The sequence below is a fragment of the Geotrypetes seraphini genome, chromosome 8 (assembly GCF_902459505.1).
Source record: "Geotrypetes seraphini chromosome 8, aGeoSer1.1, whole genome shotgun sequence".
Classification (NCBI taxonomy): Eukaryota; Metazoa; Chordata; class Amphibia; order Gymnophiona; family Dermophiidae; genus Geotrypetes; species Geotrypetes seraphini.
Window position 1 is genome coordinate 71,323,080 of NC_047091.1, and position 18,975 is coordinate 71,342,054.

Genomic DNA, 18,975 nt, shown 5'->3' on the forward strand with positions numbered 1-18,975 from the left:
AGTTGGAAAAAGGTAGTCCAACACCGAAGGAATAGAAGATGTGGAGGGATCCAGGTGATGGAGTTTACACCAGGAAGTAAAGCTGAGTAGAAGGCTTTCTGGAAGCAGCTATAATGGCTTGAACTGGGTTAGAAAGTTGAAAATCTGCTGAAGTCAGGTCGAGAGGTACCAAGCTGTTAGGTGCAGAGATTGTAGGTTGGGATATAAAAGAGAACCTTGACTCTTGAGTGAATAGAGATGGAAAGATCTGTAATGGAATTAGATCCTTGACACTCAGCTGAAGTAGAAGGGAGAACCAAGGTTGTCTGGGCCACCGAGGAGCTATGAGAATCATGGTAGTTGATTTTTGTTTGAGTTTGACTAGCGTCTTCAGAACTAGAGGGATTGGCAGAAACACATACAGGAACTTGTATGACTAATCCAGAAGAAATACTTCTGCTCTCAGGCGATGAGGAGAAAACTAACTGGAATAGAAATAAGGTAACTTGTGGTTGTGGGGAGATGCAAACAGGTCTATAAGAGAAGTACCCCCAAAGCGAGAAGATGTGGCACAAGACTTTGGAGTTGAGAGCTCACTTGTGCAGCTGAAGAAATCTGTTGAACTTGTTGACCAGAGCATTTTGCTTCCCTTGTACATATATTGCCTTGAGAAATATATTGCGAGAAATTGCCCAGTTCCAAATATGTAGGGCTTCGTGACAAAGACAAAGAGAGCTCATTCCCCCTTGTTTATTGAAATAGTACATCGCCACTTAAAGATTATCTGTTCGAACAAAGAGGACTTGGTTGAAAAGACGATCCTGAAATGTTTTCAGAGCATTGCAAATTGCTCACAGCTCTAACAGGTTGATGTGGAATGCTCTCTCTCGAGCAGACCACATACCCTGAGTCCGGAGACTGTCAAGGTGAGCTCCCCATGCATACATGTACACATCCATCATGAGTACTTTCTGATGTGGAGGGATGTGAAATAGCAAACCTCTGGAGAGATTTGTGAGTTGCAACCACCATTGGAGAGTTTGATGAAGAGGTGAGGTGACTTTGATCCACTGGGATAAGGGATCCCTAGCTTGAGACCACTGAGATGCTAGGTTCCATTGAGCTGATCTGAGATTGAAGTCTGGTGAAGGGAGTTACATGAACTGTGGATGCCATGTGATCCATGAGATGCATCATTTGTCTTGCTGAAATGTTCTGCAGAGTAGACACATGATAGCACAGTTGGACCGAGGTGTTCTGTCTGTGCTCTGGCAAGAAAGCCCATAAAATATTCATGTTGAGTACAGCTCTTATGAATGCCAATATCTGAGACGGTTGAAGATGAGACTTTAGAAAATTGACTTTGAATCCCAAAAGTTGGAGAAAAGTTATGGTCGCCTGTGTAGCTGACTGAACTGCTTGAGGTAAAGCAGCTTTTATCAGCCAATCGTCCAGATAAGGAAACACTAGAGATCCATGAATTCATAGAGCTGTTGCTACCACCACTAGGCATTTTGTGAACACTTTTGGAGATGAAGCAAGGTTGAATGGCAGAACCTTGTATTGAAGATGATGGTGACCTACACGAAAATGAAGGAATTTTCTGTCGTCCAGATAATGTGTGTGTAGGCCTCTTTGAGGTCTAGATAGCATAGTCAATCATTTCATTCTAGAAAAGAGTATAGAAACCCTAGAGATAGCATGCAAAATTTTCTTTGACTAAATATTTGTTGAGAGCATGGATTTTGAGAATAGGATGAAGACCTTCCATCTTCTTTGGAATTAGGAAATACCTGGAATAGAACCTTTGATTTTTCTGGGAAGGGGGTGCTGACACTACGGCATTTAGTTGAAATAGAGCTTCAATTTCCTGAAGAAGGGACATCTGTTGAGATGTGAAAGAGGAGTCTCTTGGAGGGTTGTTTGGAGGAAGGGTGATAAAATGAAGAGAGTAACCCTCCTGAATGACTTTGAGGACCCAAGTGTCTATTGTAACAAGAGTCAACAGAAAAACGGCCTCCGATGGATTGGAGAGGTGGCTAAGTTGGAGGAAATGTGGCTATGCTCTTTAGAAGCATGTCAAAAAGCTTGAGTTGATTTCTGTGGAGCAGAATTTGCAGGCTTAAGAGACTTCTGGGTTTTCTGTCACTTCTATGGTAGTGGTTCAGAAGAGGATGAAGTTGCTGGATAACGCCTCTTATAAGAGGAATAAGTAGGTTTCCGGGAAGACTTAGATGGTTGAGATTTAGACTTAGATCCTGCTAAAGTCTCCCAGCTCTGCTCATTCTGAGTAAGTCTTTGCATAGCATCCTCTACTTTGTCTCCAAACAGTTCTTCACCTAGACAAGGAATATTGGCTAAATGATCCTGAACACTGATGTCAAGGTCAGAGACTCAAAGCTATGCGAGACGTCTCATGGCAATAGACATAGCTGATGCTCTAGATGTTACATCAAATGCATCAAAAGCTGATCTAGCCATGAACTTTCTCGTTTGAAACTACTCAGTTTCTCAAAATTCTGGAAGTCTGTTAGATGGAATATATTGTTAAAAATCAGCCAGTCTCTTTATGAGTTGATTAAGATAGAATGACATAAAGAAATTATAGCTGAGGACTCTGCTTGGTCAACATAGAATTCTGGAAAATGTGACACCTAAATTTATCCATGGTGCAGCCTTCACATTCTGGTGGTGCTGTGGCATACATTCCTGTGCTGGAGAATTTTTTGAGTGAATTCAACCAGCAAAGACTGGTGCTGTAACTGTGGCTTATCAAAGCCCAGATACGATTGTATTCTGTACAGAGTCAATTTTTCTTGGAGCTATGGGAAGAATGAGAGGAGTTTCCCAGATCTTAAACATAGTGCCTGTTTTACAAAGCCACACTAGCGGCTGCTGTGTGGTAACGGCCCCAAAGCCCATAGAGATTTAAAGGGCTTGGGGCTGTTGCTGTGCGGCAGCCGCTAGTGCGGCTTTGTAAAACAGGCCCATAGTCTCCTTAAGAATGAAGAGGCAATTTAAGGAGCTCTTTAGGAGATTCATTGAAATCCAATGCCTCAAGGAGCTCTGCTCTCGGTTCAAAGTCTGACTCTAATTTTACAGGCAAAGCTTTCCCCATCTGCCTGATAAACTTGGTGAAAGATAATCCTTCAGGTGGTGATATGCACCTGGGTGGTGGAGGAGATGGATCTGATGGGATGCCATATGACTATGGAGCAGACAATGTGGGTTCAAGATCAGTATCTGTATGAACAGAGAGATCTGAATCAACCTCCCCAACTCCAGGAGACCCTCTGTTAGAAGGAAACAACAGAGATGGACACTTCTTGGTTTGTTGAGTATGATAAGAGTGAGAACATCAAGAAGAACTCCTGTGATGATGTTGGTACCGGTCAGATGAAGAAGAAGTTTGATGTCAAGAATATGTAGATCTTGACTTACATCGAGGTGAATGAGAACTGGTCCTGTGTTCTCTCTTGGACTTACTGGAAGAGCGAGGATCGGTATTGCGGGATCTCTATGTCCTTTGAGATGTAGGTTTACTTGGAGATCTGAGTGCAGACCTTGGGGCCTCGATGTACCATACTAAGGCTGGACTGGTACAGAGGGAGTTGATGAAAGTACCGTTGCCACATGTACTTTAAACATTACAACTAGCTCCCGTTGGAAGAACTCCTTAAGTTGGTCCTGGAAGGACTGCACCGGTATTGTTGGCTCAACAGCCAATATTGGTGCTGCAGGGTGTTGAGGGGTGGTTGATCTCAATGAGGAAGCATGCACAGAAGGAGATTGTTGATGGCATCAACGCTTGGCATGCATCGAAGGGACTCGATGCTGAAGATGCCTGCGATGCTGGTTGAGATGAGGTCGGCTTCTTAGCAGGCTTACCCAATGCAGGAACTGAATCCAATGCCAAGGGAGGTGTTGGTGCCGGTTCCATCGGTACCAATGACATTAGTTTGCCGTTGGAGGCCATGGCCGCTCCAAAAAGCTTCTATTGGATGAGTTGAGCTTTAAGGGAACGTTTTTGTAAAGTAGAACAGTGGATACAGGAGTCTACTCAATGCTTTGGCCCCAGACACTGAATGCACCAGTTGTGTGGGTCAGTGATCGATATAGGCCATTGGCAATGAGTGCACTTCTTAAACCCGCTAAAAGACCTCAACATGAGAAGTAAAATCTCAGCAGCAAGAACAAAGAACACATTGATTGCAAAAACTGAGGGAAAAAGCAACAGAGAAAAAAAACCCAATTATGAAAAAATTGTTAAATATCGAAAATTCGACGGAAACAACCGGTCAGTGAAGAAAAAGAAAGAAACAGTATTAAAAAGAAAAAAAAAATGAGCCCAAAACGCTGAAGATAAAGTTGTAAGGGAAGGCAACTCGAATGGACAGAGTCCAAAGATAACTTCACTCTGTGGAAAATGAAGAACTGAGGAACCGCAAGCCTACATCGGGCAGGAAGGCACTCATGCATGCATGGTGCGGGTAGTCTCGAAGCTTCGCAAAAGCTTAAAGTGACAGTACACTTTAGTACTGTCCATACTGGCCTCCGTGGATGACATCATCCACATGTGAGAATATACTGCCTATTTGTCCTAGGACAATACATGGCTAGTACTATGGCATAAATTAGGTGCAGCATCAATACAAAATAGAAAACATTTTCATAAAGTATTCCTTTGCTGTCACCAGCAGCACAAGGCATTCACAAGAAAAACCACCAAGGGGTGACCTCGATAAGTCTTGTCTAAGGGAAAACAGTTTCCACTATTCTGAGTGCCTAGATTTCTGACAGTGTAATTCATACTGATGGTCATCAGATGGCAGCATTGCATTGCCTGGTTCTCTGTTGGCTGACTCAAGGAGCACTCATAAGCACCATGTTTAATCCTGTCTTTCATAATATACACTGTATAACTGAGAATGTTGAGAAAGGGAGATTTATCCATGCCAAGAACCTCAATTGTTGGGCTGGCTTAAGGGATAGCAACGCATGAGCCTGTTTGCTTTAGTGGTGCCCCCCCCCCCCTATTGCATCGATTCTGGCATCTCTCCCTCCTCTCAGGCCATGTCTTTCCTCACCCCCACCCCCCAGTCCAATCTCTTTCTACCTTCTGTTTCCCTTCCCCGCAGGTCTCACACTGCTCCCTCTCCTGCAAAATTTACATTGGTTGCTGGTGGCAGCAACAGCAGCATGGCATACTGCCTTCAGACAGCCTCTGGGTCTTCCCTCTGCCATGTCCTACCCACAGAAAACTACACCAAAGGATGCAGGAGCAGCAGAGGGCAGACCCAGGGGCTGGGCGGGGAGCCTGTCATGCTGTTACTGCCATCAACAAATGATGTAAACCATACAGGACCGCTGGAGAGGGGGGAGAAGTGCTGGCCTTTGGTGTGGGATAGAGATATAGGACCTAGGAGGAAAGAGAAGGGGAGAGACCAGATTAGGGGAGGGGGGAAGATCAGGGGAGAGGAGAAGACTTTACCTTTAGACTAAGTTAGGTCAGAGGCTGGGTATTTGACACCCTTAATCAGCAGCGCCGTGGGCCAGAGCCTCATCTGGTCCAGTGGTTAAGCCAGCCAACTGTCTATGTAGCTTAATGCCAAGACAGGATTAATGCATGGGCAAACTAGTTACATGCCTATAGCCAAATTTCAAGAGGGGACCTGCAGCTTTTCCTGGTCTGCATGGGGATGGTAAACTCCTGACAGGTGTGGGAGGCTTGTAACTGAACCGCATCCCTTATAATATATCCATCCCTGTTCCCCATCTACATGACTCCAATCCTCCACAGAGTTTCCTGAAACCACATCTTTCCATCCTCCCTGTTAGTTCAGGGCCCTCCTCCAGCTCATCTTACCGGGCCTGGGAAACTGTAGAGTCTGGTTCTGAGTAGGGTTACTATATGACTCCAGAAAAAGGAGGGCAGATTGAGGCATCCAGGTTTTATTTCCATTGAAAGCAATGGACACATCAAAACATCCGGGTTTTACATCCATTGAAAGCAATGGATGGCAAACCCAGATGTCTCAATCCGTCCTCCTTTTTCTGGAGCCATATGGTAACCCTAGTCTTGAGTATGCGGATAGCAGTCATTTATCGCCCCCTCCCCTCCTCCAACAAGTCCCCTAAGTCCTTTCTTACTGGCTTTTGGCCTTCCTTGATTCAGCTTTTCCTTCCCTCATTCTTAGGGACTTTAACTTTCACACTTATGATCCCACTGACAAGTATGTATGTCCATTACTTACGTTCCTGCACCTGCTGTGCTGAGCGCCTTTGTCTCAAATCTCGCATATGTGCTGACTCTTCACTTTAAATTTATGCTGACTTCCTTTAATTTTGCACTTACATGGGTCAAGCAAGACTGCCACATCCAACTAACTAACTCCCTTTCTTCCAACCCTCCTCGTCTCTTTGCTATTCATAACTCCCTCCTCAAAGTGCCCCCCACTTCCGACCCCTCCTTCTCTCTCTCCCCAGATTATGGCTGATTACTTCCATGACAAGGTCTGCAAGATCATCCTTGAGTTCACTACAAAGAATCTGCATAACTTCTGTCTTCAGCCAAGCCTACTGCATGCCCTCAGACCAGTCCAACTATTGCCCAGTCTCCCTTCTCCCGTTCCTATCCAAGATACTTGAGCGTGCTATTCTCCATTGCTGCCTGGACAAATTCTCGATCCTCTACATTCTGGTTTTTGCCCTCAAAACTCCACAGAGACTGCCCTAAGGTCTGCAGTGTCTTGTTTATGGCAAGAACTAAAGGCCTTTACTCTATCCTTATCCTTCTTGACTTGTCTGCTGCCTTTGATACTTACTATAAATCACAGCTTACTCCTTGATATGCTGTCCTTGTTTGGATTCCGTGATTCTATCCTCTCCCGGTTTGCCTCCTACCTTTCCCAACACACCTTTAGTGTATGCATTGGTGAGTCCTCTTCTGCTGCTATCCCGCTAGCGGTCGGTGTACCCCAGGGTTTTGTCTTAGGACCTCTTCTCTCTCTACACCTCTTCCCTCGGTGCCCTGATCTTCTCCCATGGCTTCCAGTATCACCTATATGCTGATGCCTCCCAGATCTACCTCTCTACACTTGAAATTTCACCTAAAGTCCAAGAAAAAGTCTTTGCTTGTTTAGCTGACATTGCTGTCTGGATGTTCTGCCATCATCTGAAACTAAATATGTCCAAGACTGAGCTGCTCCTCTTTCCTCCTACACCTTCTGCTCCTCCTTTCTCCATCTTTTAAAATAATACCGTCATTGTTCCAGTCTCCTCTGCTTGCAGCCTTGGAGTGGTCTTCGATTCTGACCTCTCATTTTCTATGTATATCCAACAAGCTGCTAAGACCTGTTGCTTCTATCTCTTCAGTATTACCAAAATTTACCCCTTCCTCTCTGAGCACACTACACGGACCCTTCTTCAAGCTCTCATAACCTCACGCTTAGATTACTGCAATCTACTCCTAACTGGTATCCCTCAGTGTCGCCTCTCCCTCTTGCAATCTGTGCAAAATTCTGCTGTGCAACTCGTCTTCTACCAACCTCGCTACGCTCATGTCACCCCTCTCAAGTTACTTCACAGTTCAAGATCTAATTGCTGACCTACAAGTGTGTTCATTCTGCTGCCCCTCAATATCTCTCCTTGCTTCTCTCTCCTTATACACCTCCCAGAGAACTCCGTTCTCAGATAAGTCACTCAGATTAGTCACTCTCCTCCACTGCCAATTCCAGACTTTGTTCCTTTCATCTAGCTGCCCCCTATGCCTGGAATAAACTACCCAAGTTTGTCCATCAAGCCCCTTCCCTTCCTTTGTTTAAAAGCAGACTGAAAACCCACCTTTTTGATATAGCCTTCAATCCTTAACCGTACTCCTCTGCCATCCAACCCAGCCCGCTGATTAACCGTTCCTTTAACTGTATCCATGACATCCTGCTTGCCTGTTTAGATTGTAAGCTCTTTTTTTACTCTTTGTGATTCTGTGCAGTGCTGTGTGCATCTGGTAGCACTATAGAAATAATTAATAGTAGTACTGTAATTGTGTGTGCAAGGACTAGATCAATGTACACTTATAGTGTGCAAAGTGTCTCTTCCTGCTGGTGAGTCCTGACTTCATTTACATTTAATTACTCATCTTAGGAAATCCAAGCTCAAAGCACGTTACAAATTCAGGTTCAATTGGTAAGTCCCTGTTCTAGAGAGCTTATAATCTATGGGCCAAGTATTCAAAGGATTTATGGTCCTACCTTTGAGAGTTATGCTCATAAATTTGCTTCTCTGAAAATTTACTAGGGCTGAGTGCATAATGTGATATTAAAAACGTCACTAAACACAATTTAAGAATATGGCAACAGAGGTGGATTTAGGGCAGGGAAATATTAAGAACTTAGCACTGATTTTTCAGCATTAGATTCATAAATTAGGCTTAAATCTAGGCAAATGAATGCCAGGCCTACATTTATAACTCCTTCCTGCGCCCAGCTGCTTACCTGCCTACCAGGTCCTCCAAACTACTGTGGCAGAAACAGCATTAAAGGCTGCCTTTCTGATGCACTTCCCGCCCCTGTAGTTTGGAGGACCTAGGGTTACCAGATTTTGCCTCAAAAAAACAGAGGATGTGTGACCCTTTTCCAGCCACAGCCCTTCCTCATTCCACCCCCCAACCACGGCCCCACACAAACCTTGTCTTTTTGTGGCCGTGTCTGGAGGGCATCTGTGCATGCATGGAAACATAGAACATGCATAGAAACATAGAACATGATGGCAGAAAAGGGCCACGGCCCATCTAGTCTGCCCACACTAATGGCCCACCCCCTAACTACCTCCATGAAGAGATCCCACATGCCAATCCCATTTTTCTTAAAATCTGGCACGCTGCTGGCCTCAATTACCTGTTGTGGAAGATTATTCCAGCGATCAACCACCCTTTCGGTGAAGAAATATTTTCTGGTGTCGCCATGAAATTTCCCACCCCTGATTTTCAACGGATTCCCTCTTGTTGCCGTGGGTCCTTTAAGGAAAAAGAGATCCTCTTCCACCTCGATACGGCCTGTGACATATTTGAACGTCTCGATCATATCACCCCTCTCTCTGCGTTCCTCAAGTGAGTACAGCTGCAACTTACCCAGTCATTCCTCATACGGGAGATCCTTGAGACCTGAGACCATCCTGGTGGCCATTCGCTGAACCGACTCAACTCTCCGCACATCTTTTTGATAATGCGGCCTCCAGAATTGTACACAGTATGTGCATGTGCACATGTGTGATGTCACCGTGTTGCATCCGTGCATGTGTAGATGCTCTCCGGAGGCAGCCCCTATCTTGGTGCTTTTCAAAAGCTGGACAAAGTGCTGGGTTTTGAAAAGTTGTCCAGACATCTGGACAGTCCTCTAAAACAGTGTATTGCAAACTGTGTGACACGGTGAGATTTCAGATGTGCCGCCACACACTAGGGAGGAGAGGCGCTGGCTGCTTACCTACTGGAAGTGCCTCTCGCCGCCGTCCTCTTCCCTGCTGGCTTCTCGCCACGGCCCTCTTGCCTGCTGGCACCCCCCACTGGCATCTCAAGGCCCGTCTGGAGGTCCTTCTCACATGCATGGATGTTGACATGATGACATCACGGTGATGTCGGCACACTGCTGGATGCCTCGAACCACCACCACTACGTTTAGTGTGCCATGGCTTGAGAAAGTTTGTGGGACACTGCTCTAAAAAGAGGACAGGTCTGGATAAATCTGGATGTCTGGTAACCCTAGGAAGACCTAACGGGCAGGTAAGCAGCTGGGAGGGAAGGGGGAAATGCTGGACCCAGTGGAGAGGGGGGAGGGGCTATCTTAGTCCTCCCATCAGGAGCCCACTGAGTCCCAGGCACAGCACTGATACAGCCTGTTCTGAAATATTTGGAGAAATGGATGTTCATGTGCTGGTTACGTGCCATGGACTTTCATTTTTGAAAAACAGACACCTATAAACAACTATGTTATGGAACCATTTTAGAAACATGAACTTCCAGTTTTCCTGAAGCTGTTGCAGAGCATGGTAGCCCTTGCCAGTTTCACTTTTAGGGGTAACATCAACCACTGCGGGATTAAGGGGTGATCTCCTTCCAGTGGCATAGCGAGGGAAGTTGGTTAATGGGCCAGTGGTACCTGGCATTGCCGCACCGTGTGTCCCCCCCCCCCCCCACTCTTCTCTTATGCTTGGGCTGAGCTACTCCTTCCCTGAGTTACACCCACTCTGCCCTCCTACTTGAGCACCTGCCGCGTACCTCTTGAAATGTTCACCAGCATGAGCAGCATCTTCTGCCTCGGCTCCCTTCTGATGTCACATCCTGGTCCCATGACCAGGAAGTGATGTCAGAAGGGAGCTGAGGCCAGCGCGAGCAGCAAGTGGATGATGCTGCTCGCACTGGCGAATATTTAAAGAGGTACGATAGGGAGTGGAGAGATGCCTGTGCCCCCCTCTGCCCCCTGAAGACAGTGCCCAGGGTGGTCTGATTCCTTGCCACTGCCTCCTGACACCTAGACACTCATCTTTTTGGACATAGATGTCCATTTCCCTTCTGAAATGGGGAATAGACCAATATATTTTGGGCCCACCCTAGTCCTGCTCAAAGCACCCAGACTATAATCCCTTGCCATATGGATGTTCTTCAATTTTAGACATCCATATACCAGTTTTGTGTGCAATATGAACATCTAAATGTCAGTGTATGGACATGTAAAACCTGAACAGTACTTCTAAGGCTTCCAAGTTTGACTAAAATGGAGCAGAACTTTAGAAACCTATCTTAAAAACATAAATTTCTGATCTCAAAAGTTTTCAATTTTGTGTCTATGGGAAAAATGCCTAGGTCTGGGTTCTCTAAACCAGTGTTTCTCAACTCGGTCCTGGAGTGCCCCCTTGCCAGTCATGTTTTCATGATATTCACACTGAATTTGCATAAACTTGATTATATGCAAATGTATTTCATGCAAATGTATTATATGCAAATGTATTTCATGCATATCTCGAAAACCTGACTGGCAAGGGGGTACTCCAGGACCGAGTTGAGAAACGCTGCTCTAAACGGTGCCGCTATCGGTAGTGGCCTAAAAAGTGGCCGCTGATTGTGTGTCAATCGTGTGACGGTGCCGTTTAAAGAATCACACCTCTGGTGAAGATAGATGTCAGAAATACAGGCCAGGGTTTTCAAGGCCCACATTTCTGGCACTTATCTTTGCCATGAATAGCACCTACGTAGGAACTTTATGGCATCCAATGCCACCTCCAGTGTTAGTCATGCCTATAATGGCGTTACATGTCGGTAGGCACCTCCGGAGGCATGATTCTAGCACCTTTTGTTTAGGCGCCGGTAGGCACTTTAAATTTAACGTTGCTTGTCGTTTCAAATGTCCTACCCCAATTAACTCAGGCGCTGGTAGGGCACCTAAGTTTAGGTGCTGTTTATAGTATTTGGTGACGGGATAATCGCGTGCCAGACGCCAGCGCGCTGACAATCCAGCGCCGACAATTCAGCACAAGACAGAAGCACACGGGGGAAAAAGTAATTTTTAAAGAGCTCCGACGGGGGGGGAGGGGGGTTGGGGTGGCAAACCCCCCCACACTTTATTGGTTAGTGTTCGCGCTGCCATTGTGGGGGGGTGTGAAACCCCCCACATTATTGAGAAAACGGAACTTTTCCCGAAAAAAATCAGAAAAAGTTCCATTTTCGCTATAATGGAGGTTTCCAACCCCCCAAGCCCTCCTCCAACAGCAGCGCAAACACTAACCAATAAAGTGGGGGGGTTGCCACCCCAAACCCCCTGTCAGAGCTCTTTAAAAATTACTTCTTCCCCCGCGCGCTTCTGTCTTGCGCCAAATTGTCGGCACTGGATTGTCAGTGCGCTGACGTCTTGCGCTCCACTGTCTATGAACCATAGAATTTCCCTCATAGTAAATAGGGTCTTGAGTTTATACCTGAGGTAATGGAGGGTGAATAATTATTTGCCTGATCTGTGTTGGTGGGAGAGTGGGCTCTAGGTTTCAGCTCCCTACACTAACCACTAAGCCACTCCAAAGCATGTGCTTACTCAGTTCCTGTGTTCACTCATAATGTCCAGTTTTCTAGCTGAAAAGGAATACATGGGAGTTGATGGTACTGGGTTTACCCTGTGTATTACCTCTGCTTTTCCTCTCCCATCTTGGCATTTACTATATTTGATTTTCCTCCATCTACTCCTCTTCTCTGAACAGGGCCTGGAACTTATCAGCCCCTCTCTTTCCCCTTTATTTATTATCCCTCCCTCTAATCAGTAGGCCCTGCAGTGATAACACACTGCTATAAAAAAAAAAAAAAAAAAAAAGTACAACTGCCTATTCAGTCTCAAAATATGAGCATGTGCCATCCTCATGGTTTGAGGAGTGTCACACACACCCCTGTGAATATAGCAGAGTCTCCTTCAATCCAATTCATCACCTTCCCCTCCCCCACAAAAAAGACATCTGATCCCCAAAACATGGCAGCTGAAAGAAAAGGTGATCCCAGGAATGAGCTGGGGGTTTCCCTTTTCCATAACATTTGGTAACCTTTATTACATGAATCTCATATAGAAATGGGTCCGATGTCCCTGCACCCTCATATTTGTAAATGTCCTTTTCTTCACATTTGTGCGTGCAGTCAACATCGTCTCCGAGAGAGGCCATGAGAGAACAAAATACACAAAAGGGTGAGGATCATAAAAAATAAATTCTTTGACGTTACGGCACATTTTTTCCACGTTCGTCCCTGGAAAGAAAACACAGCATCTCTTTCCTCTCCTCTCCCCCCCCCCCCCCCCCACCACACCCATAGTCCGAGAGATTTGGCATGCTCGGACTATTCTGAGAGTTTTCATTTGAATAAGGGAAAGAGTTCAAGTTCTTGTTTCTTTGAAAGGAGAACTTGAGTGGGGGCAAAAGGGAAGGGGTTAGAGGCATGAGGGCAGGAGAGATGGGGAGCTGGTGGAAGGAGCTAGGAAGCATTTTGGCTTTGTTTTTATTTCAGGTATGTCCTGGGATGTCCTCTATGTGTTCCTGGCTGTATCCACACTTACAATATGTGCAAGTAGACATAAGCAACCATCCTGTCATGCTCTCACCTACCCACAACCTACATACACTGACATCATACGTATACACACATCACACATGCATTCATACTGTATATCACATGCACAGTTGTCAACCCACACACATATTTTTTATGGACATTCTTCCAGATCCTTGGCAACTCTTTTACGGACAAACCTTTTACCGTCTCCCTTTTTATACACTGCTGGCCTTACCATCTTGGGATTTCAGCCCTTGTATGCCCCCGAGTCGTGGATCCGGATTCTTGAATACTGGAGCCTTGGAGAGCGGAGCCCATGGTGCCAAAGACATGATTTTTTTTTTGCTGATATGAAATAATTTTTATAGACTTTTTTTTTTACTTACTGTCAGCAAAATTCCTTTAGCCCAGTATCAGAGAATCAAAAATAGAATAAGAACCGGTGGTAATTAGGGGCAATGCAATAGAATACCAGGGAACGTAAAGAGTGTACAGGTGCATAAATACAAGTATTGCCTGTACCACAAAGGAGGTGAAACTGCTTCAGTACAGCTCGCCAGTGAGATCCACCTTCAGTGCTGCAATTAGCCTTGCATGTCATACACTGGTAAAGACACTGGATGAAAGGGGTTCAGAAAGGTGCCACGGGAATGATATATGGCCTGCAAATAAACCTTAAAAAGAAAGGCTTAAGGCATTTAAAATGTGCTCCCTGGAAGAAAGAATGGAAAAGGGAAAGGGCACAAATGTTTGACATGAGAAGCTGACCTCTTCCACAGATAGACAAGGGGTCATGATGTGATGTTGTAGAGGAAATATGATTAAATCATAGTTTACATAGTAACATAGTAGATGACGGCAGATAAAGACCCGTCTGCCTAACCTGATTCAATTTAAATATTTTTTTTTTCTTCTTAGCTATTTCTGGGCAAGAATCCAAAGCTCTACCAGGTACTGAGAGGGTGTATGATGCCGAAGTTTGGAACAGCCTGCCTGTAGAGTTGGCAGTCACCAGAACCATGACACTATATATGGGATATGCACATAGCATGGTGGTAAGGGGCTAATAGTAACACATAGACAATGTGAAAGACAGGCACCTGCTTGGAACAGCTATAGAGGATGGTGGAAGGAGCTGGTGTTGATTTAGGCAATAGGAATGTGTGTATTCATTCCCAAGTGAGAGAAGAGTATCAACATGTGCAGACTGGATCGGATCCACTTTGCTTTAAGTTAGTCGGCAACCATGCTCATATACTCACTCACACGTTCACCATACGCACTCCTGCGCATGGAACCAGCACACATCCACACAAATCCCTGCTTCAGTTTCTTTTGGAAATATTCCTCAGTGAATAAAATCATGTGGTGCCACGTTAGTTCGCTTGGATTCACAGAAAAAATATCAGTAAATGAGCTGCAGGTGAGACCATTTTATTGGGCTAATTTTAGAATCTGTGTGCTAAGCGCTTTCTCAAACACACAAAATGGGGAAAAAAGATGTTAGACCAACTGGCTTTTTAAAAACATGTGATATGCTGTCAAGAGCTGACAGCCCAATTTTGTGCAGGTTGTTTAGGTCTGAAAAGAAAAGTCCAGGTTAGGATGTTCAAAATTTGCAATGTATTTTATAAAAACCTCATTGGACATGGGGCCTTTTGTAAAATATATATATGACGTGTGCAGTCAAGCAGCAGCGTTGAAAACACTATGAAAAAGTGTTTTCAATGCTGCTGCTCGACTGCACAAGTGTCCCCTGAGGAAGGTGTTTTCTTATATGCCGAAACAGGGATCCTTGTTGGGACCACTGTTTCAAATAAAGACTTTATTCTCAGTTGAAAAGACACCTTCCTTGCCTTTTTTGTCTGACTGTCTGTACTCTAAGGCAAGGTGTTCTTCTGTCTTTTTGTTTGTGAGGAAAAATAATGTAAGTATTTTGCAGCACATTCAATGGAAACAGTCATAAAAAAAAAAAAAAGCTAAAAAAGTGTTATCACCCACAGCTTTCAAGGTATAAATAGTGGTGGATTTTGCAACCTAGGGAGGAATTAATAAAGGTTTTTCCATGTGCAAAGCCTGTCTAACATGCTTTAAAGTCAGTTGGCTACATATAGTCATGTAGGGCTTGGTTCAGTAAATGGTGTTCGAAATCTGGTGCAGAAAAAAAAATCAGCGCTAAGCATGATCAATGCTCCCTCTAAGGAGTGTGCAACTTTTTTCATATGCGTGACAAGTTCTAAAACCCAACAATTTTTGATCCCTGTATTAACCATGCCTTTCCGTATGTACCACAAAAACAATCACACATATGGTAACTGATTTTATTTACTGTAGTTTAATTAATTTTTTATAGTTTAATTTTGTTTGAAAGTCGGGTTTGGTCAGTATTTTTGGGAGTGAACATGTAAAATGTCTGAGCGATTGCTCACGCACTCGGCTGAGAGGAAACACAGAGCGTGATTCTACAAAGAATTGTGCTTAGTGCTGATTCCCGTGGCCAACTTTGGGTGCCGAAACCTACTACTAGTATTTAACATTTCTATAGCGCAGATAGGTAAATGCAGCACTATACGACAAGTAGGGGCTTAGGGAGTTTCTCAGGGTACTTAGGGTGAGGGGGTTAGGAGTTGAATGCATTCTCGAAGAGGTGGGCTTTTACTCTGGATTTGAATAGTTCCAGGGATGGAGCTTGATGTACTGACTCAGACAGTTTGTTCCAGGAGTAAGGGGCAGCAAGAGAGACAGGGCGCAGTCTGGAGTTGGCAGTTGAAGAGAAGGGTACAGATAAGAGAGATTTGCCCGATGAACGGAGTTCCCGGGGAGGCGTGTAGGGAGAGACAAGAAAGGAGAGATAGTGAGAAGCTAAAGAGTTAATGCACTTGTAGGTCACTAAAAGAAGTTTGAACTGAATGTGGAAGTGGACGGGGAGCCAGTGATTTCTGGCACTCAAGTGCCGAGACCGTATTCTGTAACACCCAACTTTTTGGAACGTCCCTAACACGTCCATGGCCACATCCCTTTTGAGTTATGTGCTTGTAGAGTTAGACGCCTTGCCTTATAGAATAGTTCCCAGCCAAATGCATGTGCAAATTGTAATGAATGCCAACATCAATAATTGGTTGTTAATCCCCAAGTGTTGATGTTGAGTGTGCAATTATGGGTGCCCTATATAGAATCCAGGAAAGTGGGACAAGATGGCATGTATTTGTATGTATGCGGTGTGTAAGTACTCCTGGAGCACGGTTAGGGTAGAGTTGCGATGTACATGCACATTTTTATAAAATACGTGAAGTACATGCTCGCATTTAGATCAGCTTTAGAGCGCGTGTAACTATATGCATTTGGGCTGGTTTTGGAACCCTAGTCTGTATCAGCAGTTGCCTTTACTAATAGGCTTAACATAAGCCACTTTTTGGTCTGAGACAAAGAGCGGATGTAAATGTGGACAGGGAAATATATGGAAGTCAATGTGTCCTGGTGAAGCCCAGATTTGCAAGCCCAAATTTAGTCATGCTCCTAAGATGCGAGTGCAAATTAATCGAATGCTCAAACCCATCAGTAATTGGGTGCTAATTACCAATCAATTATAGATGTTAATTGGCACCCATTACAATGTTTGTGCACGGCTGGTTGCCCACTATTCGATAAGGCAAGGCGCATAACTCAAAAAAGGGGGGGTCGCCATGAGAGGGGCACGGACACGTCAGGGGGGTTTCAGAAAGTTACGTGCATTACAGAATACTGCGTCAGTGTGCCTTATTTGTGCGCCAGCATTTACAGCGGGTTTCGGCAGCCGTAAGTCTGGTGCCGGCAGTTAGGGGCAGGAATCGGCACTAAGTATGATTCTATAACAGCCACATCCCCTTTAAAGAACTGTGCTTAGTGTCGATTTTTTTCAAGTTTTTAGCATCATTTATAGAATTTAGCCCTTTGTGTATACATTTAAGTGCACCCAAACTTCTGTATACCCAGGACACGACACCTTCAGATCTGTATGTGCCTCTTTTTTTACACATTTAAACTTAAAATCACCTCCAAAGAAGAGCTAGGCACCATTTATTTGTAGCTTTTTCTCTTCTATAATGTGGTTCCTACCCTTCACCTATTGTACCCGTTTATATGTCTGAGTGTTATTTAAGTCCTTTGAACATTGTATATGTATAAACCAAAATTTTATTGCACACTGCTTAGAAACACTGTATAGGCAGTTTAACAAATTTTTAAGTAAACCTGGAAACTTACACTTGAATTGTATATCAAGCCTTCCACTATCAAAAAAGTCAAAAGGCTTGATACACAGGGCCCTATATTCAGACATCAGGAGGCAGCCCAGTTATCTCCCATGGTCAGCAGTGAACCCAGAAATTCAATGCCAAGCCTTATCCAGCGACCTGCATTGAATTTCTGTTTGTTTTAAAGCTGCTTTTGACATAGCTGTTTAAGCCGACTGGCTAAGCTATAGCGGCCAAAGACAGACTCACAGACATAGCAGGTCTAAGTGGGTTCCCTACAAGGGTCAAGTCAAGGAATAGGGTCGCTAGGGTATAGACTTGAAGGAGCGGGTCAGTAGAGTGGCTGTATGATTAAGGGGGTCAGTAGACTTAAAGGGGTGGGTCAATAGAGTGGGCAGACTTGATGGGCTATAGCCCTTATCTGCCATCATTTTTCTATGTTTCTATGGTCTATCTGGCCATTAAACTTAGCCGCTCAGCCAATGAATATTGGTGTGTTGTGGGAGACTTAAAGATCTCAATCGGTATACTTTGGAGAAAAGGCGGGAGAGGGGAGATACGATAGACATTGAAATTCCCATATGGCATAAATGCGCATGAGACGAGTCTCTTTCATTTGTAAGGAAGCTCTGGAAAGACAAGGCCTAGGATGAATTTAAGAAGTGATAGGCAAGACTGTGTCTGAATTTAAGAAAGTGTGGGACAGGCAAGTGGGATCTCTTAGGGAGAGGAGGAGATAACGGATGCTGCAGATGGGCCATTTGGCCTTTATCATATTTCTATGACATAGCCGGTGACTGAGCTAACTGCTAAGCACTAATCTTAGAGCATAGCCAGCTAAGTGCTATTTAACTGGCTGGAAGCTGTTCCTTGTGGTTAAATAGCATTGAATATCGGGCAAACAGTTTTGGTTTTTCTTATTTCACTTGTGTCTCCATTTTGTTTCTAATTGATTACCATTTACACGTGTAAAACAATTTACAGGTGGAAATGGCCATTCATGTGTAAACAGCAATTTTAGAGAAACATTACTTACATGTGTATATCTACAGCATACTTGCCTTCGAAGGGGACATATTTTAGGCATGGTTGGGGTGGACCTGAAAATTATATATGTGTCCTAATTTGCAATGGAAATACACATATATTTCAAAACATTTCCTTGTTGAGCTTTACACCTGCTCCTAGGCATGTATAACTGCAATTAATTTGGACCTGGACGCTGGAAGAGAGATTGCAGGGAAAATTCTGTTCAAAAAGCGCCTGAAAGAGCCACTCGAGGTTTGTAGCTCAGTTTCTTAACTGACTCCTTTGGACATCCATTTTAGTAAAGGAGAAACAGTAAGGTAAAGAAGCCCAAGCAAGACAGTCTGTTCATAAAATCCAGAAGCTTTACATTTTGATTCAAATGCATCGGCTATGTCAGTGGTGCAAATATATCAGCTTTATCAAATGAATGACTCGACAAGGTTGAATTTTGGCAAAACCAAATGCCTGCGTCAGGAGTCTCCAAAACACTAATAACATTGGACTGAAAAACATAAAGCAAAGCAGGAAGTCTACAAAATGAACATTCGTTCTCCATTCTAGAAGGGGAATGAAGGTCTTATGTCCTAACAGATAGAGGTCAGGATTTATACCTGCTACATCTAAGTTTCAGCAAAGTGCTCCTAATAAGCAGCATTCCAGTTT